Source organism: Herpailurus yagouaroundi, unplaced genomic scaffold (assembly GCF_014898765.1).
Source record: "Herpailurus yagouaroundi ecotype Mexico unplaced genomic scaffold, PumYag 221, whole genome shotgun sequence".
Taxonomy (NCBI): domain Eukaryota; kingdom Metazoa; phylum Chordata; class Mammalia; order Carnivora; family Felidae; genus Herpailurus; species Herpailurus yagouaroundi.
The window spans coordinates 11,870,048-11,886,094 of NW_024412452.1; the positions used below are offsets into that span (position 1 = coordinate 11,870,048).

Here is a 16,047-nt window from a genome sequence, read left to right on the forward strand (position 1 = left end):
AATAAATAAATGTAAAAAAAATTTTTTTTAAAAAGATAGCTACCCAGATTTCATTGGCTTTCATAAATAACCAACTAGGAAACATAATAAAAGATATCACCAATAGCAACAAAAACCATAACATATGTAGGAATAAGCTTACCAAACACAGTGGTGTGTGTGAAAGCACACACACACATGCACGCACACACACACACACACACCCCCCATACTCATACGTATACATACACGTACTTCTCCATATATGTCCTCTACACATATAGCCATACCCTACACATATAGGAAAAACTTTAAATGGGATGTTAATAGATAGATAGACATATTATGTTCTTTAATGGGAAGTTTTAATATTGTAAAGATGTTTTGGAAGAACTGACATCAAAACACCTAGCACATCCCAATCAAAATCTCAGTGTGATTTTGGAAAGTGGGAAAATGATCAAATTTACCATAAAAGTATCATTAAAGAATAAGCTCATGACTATATCAAAAAGGAAGAAAAAAGAAAAGTGACCTATAGTCTCAGATGTTCGAATATACTTCAGAAATATAATAATCAAAAGAGTGTGGCTAGCGTTCAGAACAGAATAGTAAGGTCAGAAACCAACCCAGTTAAATATCAGAATTCAGCATATATGTAACAGTTTCATTTCAACTCAGTAGGAAAATGATTCTTTTTTTTTTAATTCGTTAGGGCAATTGATGAAGTACCAGAGAAAAGTCCCTATCTCACAATGTACATTAAAATAAATCTCAATTATGGGGTGCCTGGGTGGCTCAACCGGTTGAGCGTTCGATTTCGGCTCAGGTCATGATCTTGTGGTTTGTGGGTTTGAGCCCCGTGTTGGGCTCTCTCTGTGCTGACAGCTCAGAGCCTGGAGCCTGATTCACAGTCTGTGTCTCCCTCTCTCTCTGTCCCTTCCCTGCTCACCCTCTGTCTCTCTTTCTTGCTAAAAAATAAATAAAAACATTAAAAAATTTTAAAATAAACCCCAATTATATTACTTAATTAAGAGTAAAGTTTGAAATCACTGATAACCTGGAACAAGATCTAGGTAATATCTCATCTCAGGATTAGAAGGCCTTTGTAAAAGCACTCGCAAGAGCAGAATCCACAAAAAAAGAAATAGATAGGTATAACACTCAGGAAATCTTTAGCACAGTAACAGAACACGCTATTTTCACAAGCTGGTTCCCTGGGAAGACAGCTCTGAGGTGGAGAGTGCAGGAGGTTTATCAGTAGTGTTCTTGGGAATATCACATGTGCAGGCAGGATCGGCCAGGGGAAAGCTGAGCTGTGTTGCATCTCAGTGAAGGTTGGGTGGACCCCACAAGGAGCTCTGAAGCTGAGAGGGTCCTTCAGAGTTGTCCCAAGGTGGGGGCCTTTTCATCTTTGGATATGGGCTCCTCCAGGAGTGGGGCATTTTAGTGGCTTAAAAGTACGTCCATGAATTGTCTAATATCCATCCCTCCAAGAGATGGTGCCTACTTCTCCTCCTTTCGAATGGAACCTGGACTTAGTTGCTTCTAACAAAGAGAGCACGGCAGTCATGATGGCAAGACTAGGTCACAAAAGCCATCATGGCTTCTTTTAGGGCTTCCCTCTTGAAGGAAGGAAAGCTGCCGTGTTGTGAGAACACTCAAGCAGGCCTATGGAGGGGCCCCCGTGGTGAGAAACCAAGGCCTCCCACCCACAGCCATTCTAGTGAGACACCTTTAAAAGCCAGTCCCCCGGCCCCAGTCAGGGGACTGGGTCCAATGACTGCAGTCCTGGTCGACAGTTCGACTGCAACCTCATCAGAAACCCTAAGCCAAAACCACCCCCCTAAGTGGCTTTCAAATTCCTAATTCACAGAAACTTCAAGATAATAATTGTTGTTTTAAGCTCCCATGTTTTGGGGCAATTTATTACAGAGCATGGGTTACTGTTATACCTGTGATGTTGGGCAAGGTAGCTCTGACAGCCGACCGTTGGAGGCTCCCTGCTGCAGCATTTCCCTGCGACGGAGGATGGAGTCCTACAGTCCTAAAGAAGACACACCACAATGTCCATCCTAACCATGAAGAAAACACACCGCCAAATAACAAACCGGGTTTAAAAAGACCTGCGCAATCCAAATACCAACTCCTGGTGTTCCTAGGCATCTTGACGGTTTGGGTTTGCCAGTTTGGGGAGCAAAGGGGTAAGTGGCTTCATGGTCTGAGACGGCTATTTCATGTCAACTGGGATGCAGATTCAGACAGGGGAACCACATTCGAACCAAACATTACCCCACCGGACTTCTCAGGAGGTCTGGGGGCCGTATTCTGGAATCCACCCACACCTTTCCACACCCCTCTTCTCTCACTCCCTTCTCCCCTTTTCTCCCTACGTCCCAGAATTTCTCCAACTCCAAATATTTCTCCCTCTGTCATGCAGAGCACTTCAGCTCTTCCTGCCCTGCCTTATCTCATGAGCGGAAGTACCCCAATCGTTCCAGAAGCTCGGCAAAACTGAGAGCCTGCCACCAACCAGGATCCTCCAGTCTTAGAGGGCCGTTGATTCCTGTTACATGTCTGACAAATGGCAGCCAAAGGGTCAATATCTTTAATACTCATATAATAGCTCCTGCTTAGACATTCATTTATTTGTTTATTTTGATTTAAGATTATTTATTGAGGCATGCAGGAAATGGAAAGGCTGAGACACAAAGTGAGGAAATAATGAGAAAACTTATTGTGTGTTATACTTACTCTTTTTAGATTTAAAAAATCTGGATGTGGGAATCAGTTACATGTGGAATCTAAAATCTAGTCTGAGTGCATTTAAACTGTAGATACAACAATAAATATTTACAAATCATTAAATTCAATCTAACCCAAGCCCTTGGAAAGTGCCAAATCCTCTCTAGAGTCAGTTACTGAGCTTGCCTTTTCTACATATTCACATATAATTTCTGGCTTGAACATTTATTTTGTGCCAGCATTATTCTAAACACTTTACACTGATTTTAAGTGGAGTCTGCCAAGGGCCCCTGTGGAACAAGGGGAGTCCTCGAGGTGAGGGCCAGATCCCAGGTGTCCCTCCCCCGCAGTGAGAGACCATGGACGCTTATCTTCCCTTGCAGACACCCACAGAGGATGGGGCACTGAGGGCCGAGGCCTGGGGTTGGGAGCGTCAGGCTCATACCTGCCCTGTGAGGTCCTGGTCAAAAGAGTAGCCTGCTCTCCTTGAACCCTTGCTCTGCCACTTACCAGCTGCGTGACCTTGGGCGAGTCACTTCCCTCTCTGTGCCCCAGTTTCTACATTGGTAAGGTGGGCTAGTAATATCTATTTCCTAGAGCTATTGTGAGGACTCACCAGGCTAATTCATTTGAAGCATTTAAAACAGTTACTGGCACCTACATAGCATCCCCAAATGATAATTAATGTTTGAAATTCTATTGTATGCCTCACTCATTTAAAAGCTATTTCTGAAAAAGGCACAAAGCATCATTCCTGTCCCCAGCAGTGCTTCTCCCAGGGCTCAGCGGTCAGTTGAGAAGCTGAATTAGCACCCCCGGGCCTCTCTCTTCTGTCATTTCCTTTTCACAAAGAAGACTCCGGTTTAATCTGAAACACCCCAGCTGTGCTTTAGCCAGAGACTGACTGGTTTCGCCTGGGGGGTTAATGGAACCTCTGTTTTGGGGGCTCCACGTCCCCTTCCAAAGCCGTAGGGCCTGCTCCATGGCCGGGAGTGTGAAGAGGCTGGCTCCCTGGGCGCGGGGGTGGACACAGGTTAGGCTCAGAGGCAGCTCCCAGCGGAGCTCCTGGAGCCAGCGGCCAGGCTGGGCGGACTCTGAGGCAGCCTCCTCCGCCAGCAGAGTAAGGCTTTCCACACAAAACAGTTTTCCCAATGGCCTCCGGATGTCTGCATTCCGCCTGGATCAGCGCAGGGTGACTCCCAGCTCCATCCCAGGAGCCGTTTGACCTTGGGCACGTGCACTCTGAGATGGTTTCCTCACAGCTGAGATGAGGGTAACACCTACCTGCCCAAACATGACACATTATCAGTCAAAACTTGCTACACAGTGCCTGCTATCAGGTTTTGGTAAACACTGTCGGTGTCTCTTCATGACTGCCTGGGCCGTGGCCTCCACCTCAGAGATAAAACTCCCTCCTTCTGTGCGTAGTCCAAGCAGATTTCCCCCAGGTGCCGCCGACCTCACAATGCCTGGTCTTAGTTTAATATCTCCTTAATGTTCTCCTTGTAGGGCTTCCCCCCCGAGATAGCATCCAGGAACAGGAAAGCTCTTTCAACCCCTTCATGTTATAGGAAAAAGATCTGAAGCCCAGAGAGGAAAATGGCCAGCCCAAGACCACACCCGACAGAGCTGGGACCAGAGCCTAGGCGTGGGGTCTCCCAGGCCAGGGCTCCCTCTCCTGGGGGTCTTGGGCACATTCCTCATGGTCTCTCCCTCCATTCTTTATTCCTTGTTGGCACTGGCTTTCAATTTACACTGAGCTTGCACAGGAGAGGAGATTCTTGAGCAGGGCCAACATGCATAAGCACAGTGAGCATGAAAAGGGGTGGGGGGCCAGTGGGGATCATTCATGAGGAGGCCAAGGCCAGCCCCTAAGCCAGGTGCCAGGGCAGGGAAATGGGCAGCAGGTGGCCTCAGATCATCACAGCAAGTCTGCCATCCTAGCTAGGAAAGGCTGAAGCTTGGCGGGAGGGTGGGGGGAGTGTTGTGGTAAGGGTGGTCTGGGGTTGTGGAACACTTACCCGGGCCCAGGTCCACACACAGCACTGATCCCCATCCCAGGTCTGGCTTCACCTGCACTCTTGCCCTGACTAGGGACTAAAGGAGAGAAGTGACATCAGAACTTGGAATTCAGGGCTTACCTAGATATTCGAAACCTTTAGTTCCAACCTTTCTGGGAGTCCATTCTTTCTTCTTCTCTACATCCTCCTTCTCCATTGCCTCTCCTTTTGCCAATCCCTCCAAGAGGTTATCCAGGCAAAGCATGTAAATGGTCCCTTCATTAGCCCACCACCGCATCCCACTCTTGTACTTCCTTCCCTCGGAGCCATTATTCCTCCAGTTGGTGCCTGGATGTGTCTTTCCTCCTCTCTATGGATTAATTCCACCAGGCCCTCAGACCCAGCCCAAGTCCTGCCTCCTCAAAGAAGCCAGCTTCAAATGCTTCCCTGATCCTGCCTACTTCTGAGAGTGCATTAAACCCATTGCTCCACATAGCACCAAGGCAGCAGGTGAACTTCCTAGGGGTACCAACCTCATCCCGCTCTGTTCCCTCACAGGGCTCAGACATAAGAGGCACATGACCTGGGGTGCTCATTAAAAATTCAGAATCCCAGGCCCCATTCTAGCTCTATGAAATCGAATCATTGGGCGGGGGGCCAGGGAATCTGCTTTGGCAAGGCCCGTGAGTAATGGCCAAGCCCGCTTAGGTTTTAGAGCCTGTGAGGGGGTCCCAGTGTATCCCTCTTCTCACCTCATGAACCACATACATCAGACAGTTTGATGAAACACTTATTTCCTGACATCATAGGCAACATGAGGAGGAGAGAACAGAGAGGGTCACAGGGGGAGCAAAGAGAGAAAAGGGTGAAGGTAGACATGGGCTCCTCATAAGCTCAAGGTTGCCTGCAAGGTCTCCAGAGGAAACGGGGATGCCCCATGAGGCTACCAGAAGCCCAGTGAGGAGGGGGTGTGGCTGCCTCCCCACTTTATGGACAACCCTTCACTTCGCCCCTGGGAGGAGGGAAAGGCCTTCAGGTGCCAGTGGTAGCCCTAGTCAACCAGGGTTGGCCGCAGACAAGGGGGAAGGTGGCCAAAGACAAGAGGGTCTAGGACGGGAGAGTGAATAAAAGGGGATAGGTCAGGGACAGCGAGGTGAGGAGGGACCACCCCTCTGGAGAATGGGGCCTGAGGACAAGAGTCAAATAAGAGAGAAACTTGTCTCGATGTTCAGCAGATTAAGGATGAAGAAAGAGCTTGGCTGGCTTCAAGAAGAGATGGGCTAGCTCTCACTGATCCTCAATGAATTAGAGTTTTGCTGTCATGAGGCAGAGAGCAGAGCAGGGACCTTCTCTAAGCCCCCTTCTCCCCAGAGCACAAGAACTAGAGGGTCCTTGTTCAGGCGAGCAGAGGAAAGACGAGCTGCAGACTCGAACGGGCTTGCAGGCCGGCCTAAGTCCCTTCCCCTCTCCCTGGGTTCCAGTGCTCACAAGTGGTTCTAGGTGTGTGACCCCAGCTGGGCTAGGAGGCCAGCTGCCTTTTGTTCTTCCCTGGAGCATACTGTGGGTGAGATAAGAGATAGTGGGGAGGTCCGGCACAGCCACAGGAGCCATCAGAGAGCAACATTTGTGCAGAGGGGCATCTGCTCCCAGGCCCCACACCCGCCTCAGCCGGACCACCAGCCTGGTCAAACGCACTTATTTATGGGGGTGGTTTAGAACAGCTGCAGAAAGAACTGAGAAAGGGAAGGGATTGTGGGCTGGGATAGTCAGGGAAGGCTTCCGGGAGGAAGGGAGTGAACTGGGCTTTGAAGTACGAGCCAAGTTCGAAGGATGGATGGAACTGCTCTTCCCCCCCACCCCCACCCCCGATTTCTATAAAGCAAACCTTAGAAAAGCCACTCCTCATTGTGTGACAGTGTCCTGGTTTCCCATGGGCCTTTCTGCATCTCCCGAAAGTCCCAGCCGTGCCTGGGTGGAAAGGAGAACACTGGAGGAGGCTGTGCTTCTGATTAGGCCCCAGTCTCATGTTTACAACCATGGAGATGGGGGCCCGGGATAGGGATGATGGGTCTCTGGGGAAACGACTGCACAGAGCAGAGCCAAGGGGATAGGGAGGCAAGTCGACATTTCCAGAACAGAAGGTGGCTTTCTTCCTTCCTATTCACCCTGGGAAGGCTTTCATCCTGGCAGGCAGGCACAGGGCACTGGGCTTGGGGTGGTGCCCTGTTGTCTTTGGCGTCTGAACCCAGGCAGGGAGGGTGACAATAGGTATAGTGTTTCCCACACGCTGTGTGCCAGGGCCTGGCCTTGACAATGCTCAGTGTTGATGGCTGTGCGGAGCTGGGTGAGAAGATCGTCTGCAGGGGAGCAGCATGGAGGAGGCCTGGCTGTGAGGAACAAGACCACCCTTTCCCTGCATCTCTGAGGCAACCCTGAGGCAGGCTTCCCTCAGAACCTGCTCCTTTCTTGGGATTCAGAGGCACTTTGGTGGCTTAATGAGAACGTGCCGAGGGTGTTTCAGGAGTCCCCATGTGCAGCTATATCCTGACTCTGAATTCAGACTGACCCTAGGTGACCTCAGGTTGTCCCTGACTCTCTCTTCAGGCTAGTGCCGGAGGCAGGGAGAGGTGGGGAGTGTGGCTTGGCATCACAAGTGCTAATGCCTTACTGCATGCTGGGCGCTATTCTGGGCACTTCCTATGGATTCCTGTATTTAAATCCGCACAGCAACTCAGCAAGGCAAGCGTTGCCATCACGGAGGTGGAGGCCCAGCGAAGTGGAAGAATGTGTGTCACATTCCACAGCGAGCAGGCGGCAGAGGTGGGGCTGGAGCTCAGGTGGTCTGGCACCCAAAGCTGGTGGTTGCCCGCCATGGTGGGCCCCGCCCCTGCCACTGGGGAGGGAGGGAAGGAGAGAAGGGCAGCACTTAGGCTCCCCTGGCAGGGGCCGCATCTTCCTGCCCAGATGACAACACACTCATCGCCCAAGAGATGGCAGATGAGGGGCGGAGCAAAACTGGAAATGATCATCCTCATCTCTGGGCCTCACGTGACCCCGTGCTGTCCCTGGAGCTTTGGAGACCACAGCTTATCCTTGCCTCTTGGATATCTGTTTCAACTCCCTGCTTCCCCAAGCCTTGCCCTTGTCCAACCATCCATCCACTCATTCAGCATTACCATGTGCCCAGTGGGGGCAGCACAGTGATGGGTGAGGCTCCCTCGTGCCTCAATCTGATGGAGCAACAATTAAACCTATCATCTATCTATGTATCTATCTATCTATCATCTATCTATCATCTATTATCTATCTATTGATCTATCCATCTGTTATCTATCTACTATCTATCTCTCTCTCTATCTATCTGACACAGTGAACAGAGCAGAACATCTGGGAAGGGAGAGTAGTTGGGGAAAGCTTCCTGGGAGAGGGGGTACCTTAGTTCAGTCTTGAAGGAGACAGGGGAGCTAGCCAGGTGCAGGCTTGGGGCCACAGGCAGTGCATGGACAGGGGACAGGGCTGAGGCCGCAGGGCAGGGGCCACTTGGGAGTTGCCATTTGGAGAGCAGGGTGTGAGGGAAGTGGAAGGAGGGAAACTGCAGTTAAGTGCGGCTAGCCTCTAGTGGGGGACCTCGGAGGACATTCTGGAACGTACTTCCCTAGGCCGAGACAACTCAGTGTTGCTTGAGAGGGTGCCAGGAGGGCTTTCCGGGGGTGTCCTTGGAGTCCTTCTCCTCACCCAGGAGCTCCCTTCTGCAAATGGCCATCCCTGCTGAGGGGCCTGTGGGCCACCCCCCTACTCCATGAGTCACTCAGGTGCTTCAAGGTGGTTTTCCCAGGAGATGGGAAAGCTACCTGTGAGCCCCAAGGGTCTGTGCATTTTGGCAAGAAGGGGCAGGCTGCTGGGTGGCCCACTTGTCTCGTTGAAAAAGCAATAGAGGAACCTATACCTAAGGAATTCTAGACACAGGGTGAAATCAGACAGATATGTATATGGATAACTCAATATATAGTCAAATAAAAATATGCCAAATCTTAAAAAAAAAAAAAAAAAAGGAAAAAGGAAAAGGACCTTTTAGCTAAGGCACAGACTGTAGCATTTATTTGCTGCCGGCTGAACCTCTAGGCTTATCACAGAATCCACGCACCACAATGGCAACCCATCGCCCAGCCAGCCAGAGTGAGGGGGCCAGTCGTGCACGTGCACGGAGGAGCTGGGGGCAGGGTGTTTTCAGTTCCTTTGCTGTAAGGAAGTGTCCCTTTCAGCAGAGTATGCTGTCCTTAGGAATAGCTAAGGGACCAGAGAGAAGCAAAAATAACAATCCTTTTGTGTAACATTTACCACTCCCAAGGAGAAGCCTCAGAATGCTAAGAATCAGTGCCTTTATAAAAATTAATATTTTTAGCAGGAGATTCTGTTGATGCTTCCTGGAAACCACAGAGAAAGAGGCGTTGGAGAAGAGAGAAAAGGAGGTGAGGGAGGGAAAGGAAAGGAGGGGCGGAGGAGGGAGGCAGGACTCCTTGGGTCCTAGACAGTCTTATTTTTGTAGGTTCTACCCCAGAGTATATAAAAGAATTAAAATGCACCCACATCCCACATTAAATGGAATTATTTTGCTATAAAATACTTGGAAAGAATTTTTATAATTTTGCTTTTGAAATTATTTGGCTGAAGTTTACTCATTTAGTTTACAATTGGCTCCAACTTCCCAGCCATCATCACATACACGCAGGAATCTGTACAGGGCGAGAAAATAAAAGGTACAAATTGTTTTCAAATGGAGGAAAATTTTCATGAGTATCAAATGGAACAATTAATGACGTTTGAATGTATTCATTAAAATTTTATTGTTTCCAATTTTGCTCTTTTCTATTTTGGAGCAGCTTCATTTTTCCCAGGTTGCAATGTTTGATGAGCAGAGCTCATGGGTCGCAAATACTTCACTTTATAGGGTTTACTTTCCTGTGAAAGGCTTACAGTAAAGCAGTCCTGGAAGGGGTGAGGGGGACCGAGCTCATACGCAGGAGGCTTGTCTCATCTGTAGGCTGGGCCACTTTCTTCTAGATGGCTCTTCCTCTAGCTGCCCTGCCCGTTAAGCCAGAGCCCACTCACTGGACCAGGCAAGGGCGAAGAGTGGGAGGGAAGAGACTCCTGCCCAGGAGTCTGGGATAGGTACCTCTGAAAACCCGGGTCAACCTGTCACACCCAATTGTGGCCCTGGGTTATGAGAAACTCATCCCAGGCAGGGCGACTTCTGAGGCCACCTGGGGCCCCAGGCGGCCGCAGGGGCGCCTGCACTTTGTAACTTGGATTCCTTGTAACTAGCCCTGGGGGCACAGAGGAGGAGAACAGAAAGCCACTTGATGGACTCCTGCTTTCAGTCACTACAGAGGTTTTATGATCTGAGAGGTGAACTGGGGAGCAGCCCCAGACTATTTCATCTTGATACTAACATACTGAACGAAAATGCAGACAAACCATTTGGGTTTGGATTTTTTTTTTTTTATTTACTTTTTCAAACAAAAAAGAAATAAAACTCAGAGCTCACTTCAGGTAGTGGCGCTGGATTTTGCAGCCTTCCAGGCGGAGCTGGAGTGGTCCCTGCCCGTTCCCCCCCGACCCGCCCCCCCCCCCCTCCACCCCCCCACCGCCTCCCGGGGGAAATCTGGCAGCTCAGCCATGGTGACCCCAGCACAGACAGAAGCCCTCGGGTCCGATCCCTGGGGCCTGGAACTGGGGGTCTGGAAGCCCTGCTGTGGGTCTGTAGGGTCCAGACTGCTGTCCCCGACTTTACCCACCCACCGCGGGACGTTTGGGGCTCCCTCCCTGGCGGAGCGCCACTGAAGGAAGTCACATTAGCAAATGAGGTGTTGTGATTGATGGGGTCTCTTCTGGATGTCAGGATGATGAATGGGCTGCAGGAGTGGGCCTGACCACAGGATGGGGGGCCGTGCCGAGACCACACCCAGCAGAGCCCCGTCACGCAGGGACTCTGTGCTAACATGTGGGAGAGACACATTGCATGTTGAATGAATGGTCTGTTGATGAAAACTTCAGTATAAAGTCAGCACTGTGTGGGGGAGGCCAGGGGAGGCTGGATGCTGTCAACTGTTTTTAGAGGCACTAGAACACGGTGAGTGAGACCCTGATTTTGTAGTCTCTTGAATTTCTCTGAAGCATTCTCCCATTTTTCCAAGTTCCCTCCACAGATGCCACTGACTATAGGTTTAGCCAGGGTAATGCTAGGGTTAAGTTAACCCCTAAACATCAGTGTCTACACTCAACTGTGGCTTGTTGCAGTCCGATGTGGGTTAGCCCATGACTTTCCTCCAGGTGGGGATTCCGGGACCCCAGCTTCTTCCATTTGTGGTTCCATCATCCCACATGCCCCCAGACCTTTCCAACTGTCCAGGGGACACGCATGTATGGAGAAGACATGTTTCCTTTTGAAACCCCTTAGCTGGAAAGTGATGATTCCCATATACCGTTGGTGAGAATTAGTCACAAAGCACATCATACACCTGGAAGAAAGGGGGGCCAGGGGCACTGTCTCATCGGACAGATGATTCTCAGAAAAACAAAAATCTCCGTTTACTGGGAGGGACAGTAGAAGGTGAGCCATCTTACTATCTTCTCTTCAGAAGCATCCATCCTTGGCATCCTCCTCCATTATCCAAAGCTAACACACACGAACACACACGAACACACACATACACACTGTGCTATGTTCCAGCCATGGCTCTCCCTGCTTTACATCTTTTAAATCATGTAATTCTCACAACACCCTACAAATAGATAACCTATTTCATCGGTTCCAAGATGCATTTTTTTTTCCACACTTAGCCTCTCTGAAATCAGACTATAAGCAATGACATCTTTCATTCACTGTCAGGCAATAGTCAACATGGCTATGTGTGGAAAACCTTCCTCTGACACTTTCTGGAAAGATCAAGACAGTTCCAGCATCTACAGTATTTGGAAACCGATACCCAGAGAAGTTTAGCAACTTGCCCAAAGTCACACAGCCAGTGAGTGATGGAGCTGAGGTTTGAAGCTTGGCGTCTCCCTCCCCTCTGCTTCCAACGGATTGCAAGACTGGCTCCCAAGAAACCAGCTGTGTTTATGAGCTCCCTTCTCTGAGACCCCATCCTTGGAGGCTGAGAGGATTCCTGACCTTCTGTGGAGAGCGAAGAGGGGTATTTCTCCACATCCAAGATCAGGGTCCCCAAATCGGCAGAAGCCAGGTCTTGGCTGGAATGATGGGGTTCCAGTTACAAGGACATCCGCTGAAGCCAGGACACCTGCTGCATTCTTGCTTGGCTGATAATTTAATCTCTGAAAAAGCAACACACAGAACTGGCAGGATACACCAAATTCTGATCAACTAAGAGACGTGCGGTGGTACATGAAAGGATGCGGACCTAGGAAAGAGGGGACTTTATCATCCCGGCATTCACAATGTCGCAGGAAGGGAGTGGTTGTGGTGGGTGGACCTTGAGAAAGCAGAGAGTTTCCAAATAAAGAAATATAGTGGTCTGGAGAAGGGCACTCAAACGATCAATGTGGCCCCATGAAAAACTCAAAACAAAGAAGAAAAACAAAAACTATCATCAACAACAAACAGGGAATAAGGTGGTGGGAAAACAACCCCCCTCCCACAAAAGAAAATTGTCCTCAGGTCAGATGATACAAAGTGTGTCGGGGCCACTCCAGAATATGTCAGAGCTTAAAAAGAGACTTTGATGAGAGAGATGGCCGAACCCTCACCTTCCTGGGAAAGCAAGCCTCCCTGGGAACTGTGTGTTCTCCTGACCATCAGGATAGAATTTGGATGCCAGAGATGGTGAGGCCAATGTCCAGAAAGAGAGGGGATAGAACAGCTTCTCTAGTTACAAACCATCAGCAGAGCTGGACCCATCCCGTGCGGCACATCAGATTCTGTGACCCACCCTCCCCCACCATCCCCGGCCCGTGCCATCCAGCCTGTAGATCCCTGCCCCTGGCCACACTCACCGTGGGTACCACTGCATGGCATCATGCCCACTCTCCAGCAGGAGCTCCCCAGGAACCTTCTAGGCGCCCTCACATACAAAACCAGGAGTGCAGGAGAGCTGGCACCGTAGGGGATGAAGCTGGAGCTGATGAGGGCTCCCAGTTTCCCTCAGCGACCAGGAGCCCCGAGGTCCTGTGGGACCCAGTGACCCTCTGTACTAAAGGCCAGCTCTCTCCCTTCCTCCCCACATCGCTGTCCCTCCTTCCTGCTCCCTGGACACATTCCTCAGTAAAATGCCTTCACTTAATCTTTGTCTCAGAAGCTGCTTTCTATAGGGTTACTGAAAGTTTGGAAAATAGAATAAATTGCCCTTAGTTCTGTCTCCTTAACCCAGTTTCTACAATATTTAGATGCCCCCTAGGCATGCACATGATTTAACATATTTACCCTCATGGGGTAAACATCATTTTGTGGCTTGCTTTTTGAGTTCACATTACATCTCAGTTCCCCCAGCCCCCTGTTTTTAAAAATAATTATTGGGGGGCGCCTGGGTGGCGCAGTCGGTTAAGCGTCCGACTTCAGCCAGGTCACGATCTCGTGGTCCGTGAGTTCGAGCCCCGTGTCAGGCTCTGGGCTGATGGCTCGGAGCCTGGAGCCTGTTTCCGATTCTGTGTCTCCCTCTCTCTCTGCCCCTCCCCCGTTCATGGTCTGTCTCTCTCTGTCCCAAATATAAATTAAAAAAAAAACGTTGAAAAAAAATTTAAAAATAATTATTGTTTTAATAATACCCATCCGGTTCCACGGAGAGTTTGTACCACCATCGACTTTGCCATTTCCCTGCATCTGGACTTTTAGATCACAGCAGGTAACACCGTGGTGGGGTTACCAGGTCTAAACATCTTCATGGTTCTTGATACATGAAGGAATGTCTTTGACAGCCTATAGGAGAAAGCAAAGGTGCCAGGAGCCAGGGTCGCTTTGTGAAAAGCGAATAGTACCCTGCTGACCCCATTCTCCCTTTTGACCCAGGTACCAGAGACTGGGGTATGCTTCACTGCTCCAACCTGAAACTGTCTCTGGTCATATTTTGTGACAAAATGGTGAGACTATAGATAGGATCGGAGATGGTTAAGTTACAATTCCCCAGTTACACTGATTACAAAGTTGCTAACCACACATAGGGAGGTCTCTGGTGGCCTGCCTCATTCAGCACTTTTGCCATGAACACGCAGGAAGATGCAGATTGCCTCTGCGTCACAATCATGGATGAAGCAACTCTAAGAGGGATGAATAATACATCGAGTTAAGACTTAAGACTTGAAAAGATCTTGAGAAGCTAGGAGGATGGACACTAACTCAGCAGGATGAAATGTTACAAAAAGCATTTAGTTCAAAAAAATCAACTGCATATGGACAGGATGGGGAAGCCCTGCCTTACTTAATAGTTGTTCATGTGAAACAGACCCAGAGACTATAGTTGACCTCAAGCTCAATGTGAATCATCTGTGTGGTGTGGCTGCCAAGGAGACTAATATAATCTTGGGCCACGTTAAGAGAAGTATAATATTAAGACCAGGGGAGGGGGCGTTCCCACCAGGCTCTGATTAATCAGACCACACTGGGAACATCGAGTCAAATTCTCTAAGTCAGTTTCTCAGTGGAACACTGACAAATCCATTCCTTCATAAAGAATTTATTGAATGTCCAACACGGTGCTAGTTGCAAAGGGTACACGGGTGAATGAGACGTGGCTCTCTGGACATGCAGACCTCACAGTCTCATGCCATCTGCTGGTGTTCGGTATTTCACATACTATTTAATACCTTACTTATAAAGCAAAAAGATATTCTGTCAGCTGTGCTGAGGATCTTTTAAAGGAGTCACACGCACACCATACACTATAGTAGTCTTCATCTGAGGTAGAAAGTTAATACGAGCTCCATCTGCCATCCCAAGCCCATCTCACGTAATTTTGTGCCTCTGTTCCCTTCACCCCATCCCATCCCAAATATCAGGCTGTAAATTCTTGTCACCTGGCTTTGGGCTGGAGTAATTCCAAGATGCGTTTGCTCTGATGGGTATGCTGAATTGGCCTCAGGGTCAATCCTTTGAGAATGCCTTCCTGTATCGTAGAGTCCAGAAAGCTAAACACTATACTTCCCAGACTCCCCTAAAGCTATGATTCTGGATATAAATTAGATCTTGCCAACTGGACATGGAATTTGGAGAGTGGAATTGCAGCGAGGAGCCATCCTCCCACCACGTCAGCTCTTGCTTTGGTCAAACATGATCAGGACCAGCAATGTTCCAGTGTTCAGTGATATCAATCGGGATGGCCTCCACTGTGCCCACTATCAAATAACCCCCAAGTCACGTGGCTGGGGCTACTAACCCCTGCTTCTCCCACTTGGGGACTCAGATGGCAAAGCAACCATTATGGTTTCCCACTATGAGGGACCTATAAAGTTGATGGGGCAGGTATCATCAGCTCCTTGTTTACTGAGGAAGGAAGTGAAGCCTATGGAATCCAAATGACTTATCCCAAGTCACAGAATCGGACTGTGGCAGAGATGGGTTACAAACCCAGTTTTCCTAACAGTGCGTAATCTGCCCATTAAACCACATGTCTACACCACATTCAGAGAAGCACATCACAAGGAGAGGACCAAGGAGTTCTCCACATAAGGTCTCACAAGGAAGACTAAAGACTGTTTGGAGAGAATGGTAGACAAGAGTTGACTAAAATACTTAAAGGGGTCCTGAAGCAAATTGCATTTTCTAAAAAATGGTCATAACAATATTTCTGGTCCCACATGCTCTTCCAGAAGCTTGTCACTCCCCCAACAGGAAGCAGAGCCCATTCCCCCACCCTTGAACCTGGGCAGGACTTTGTGCCTGTCTTGCTGGATAGAATGTGGTGATAGTGATGCCATGTGACTGTTAAGGCAGAGCCACAGGAGTCGACACTGCTCCTGCCTGGCTCTCTTAAAATGCTCACTCTTAGAACCTAGCTGCCATGTTGTGGGGAAGCCCAGCACATCAGAGACCATGTACAAGTTCCTAGCTGACAACCTCAGCTAAGGTCTTAGCCAACAGCCAGCACCAAACCTCAGATAATATGAACAAATGGACCTTGGGATGATTCTAGCTTCCAGCTTTGGGCCAAACCCAACCAATGCCACGTGGAGCAAAGATGAGCTCTTTCCCCTGAGTCTTGTCCAAATTTCAGATTTGTAAGCAAAATAAACGCTATTTTTGTTTTAAGCCACTAAATTTTGTTACATTAGCAATAGATAGCCAGGACAGGTGCCCACATTCAAGAGGAAGTCCATT

The 16,047-nt window shown here is 49.1% G+C and overlaps 1 long non-coding RNA gene across 1 annotated transcript in view; it reads right to left on the reverse strand.

Annotated features, from left to right (window-relative positions):
• Positions 1-3,021: 3,021 nt before the first annotated feature.
• Positions 3,022-16,047, reverse strand: part of LOC121019271 (uncharacterized) — a 111,795-nt gene continuing 98,769 nt past the window's right edge. Inside the window, exons 2-3 of the long non-coding RNA XR_005785519.1 lie at positions 4,746-4,814; positions 3,022-4,008 (exon numbers count right to left, since the gene is read on the reverse strand). This is a non-coding gene — a long non-coding RNA (uncharacterized LOC121019271). The remainder of the gene's footprint in view (positions 4,009-4,745; positions 4,815-16,047) is intronic.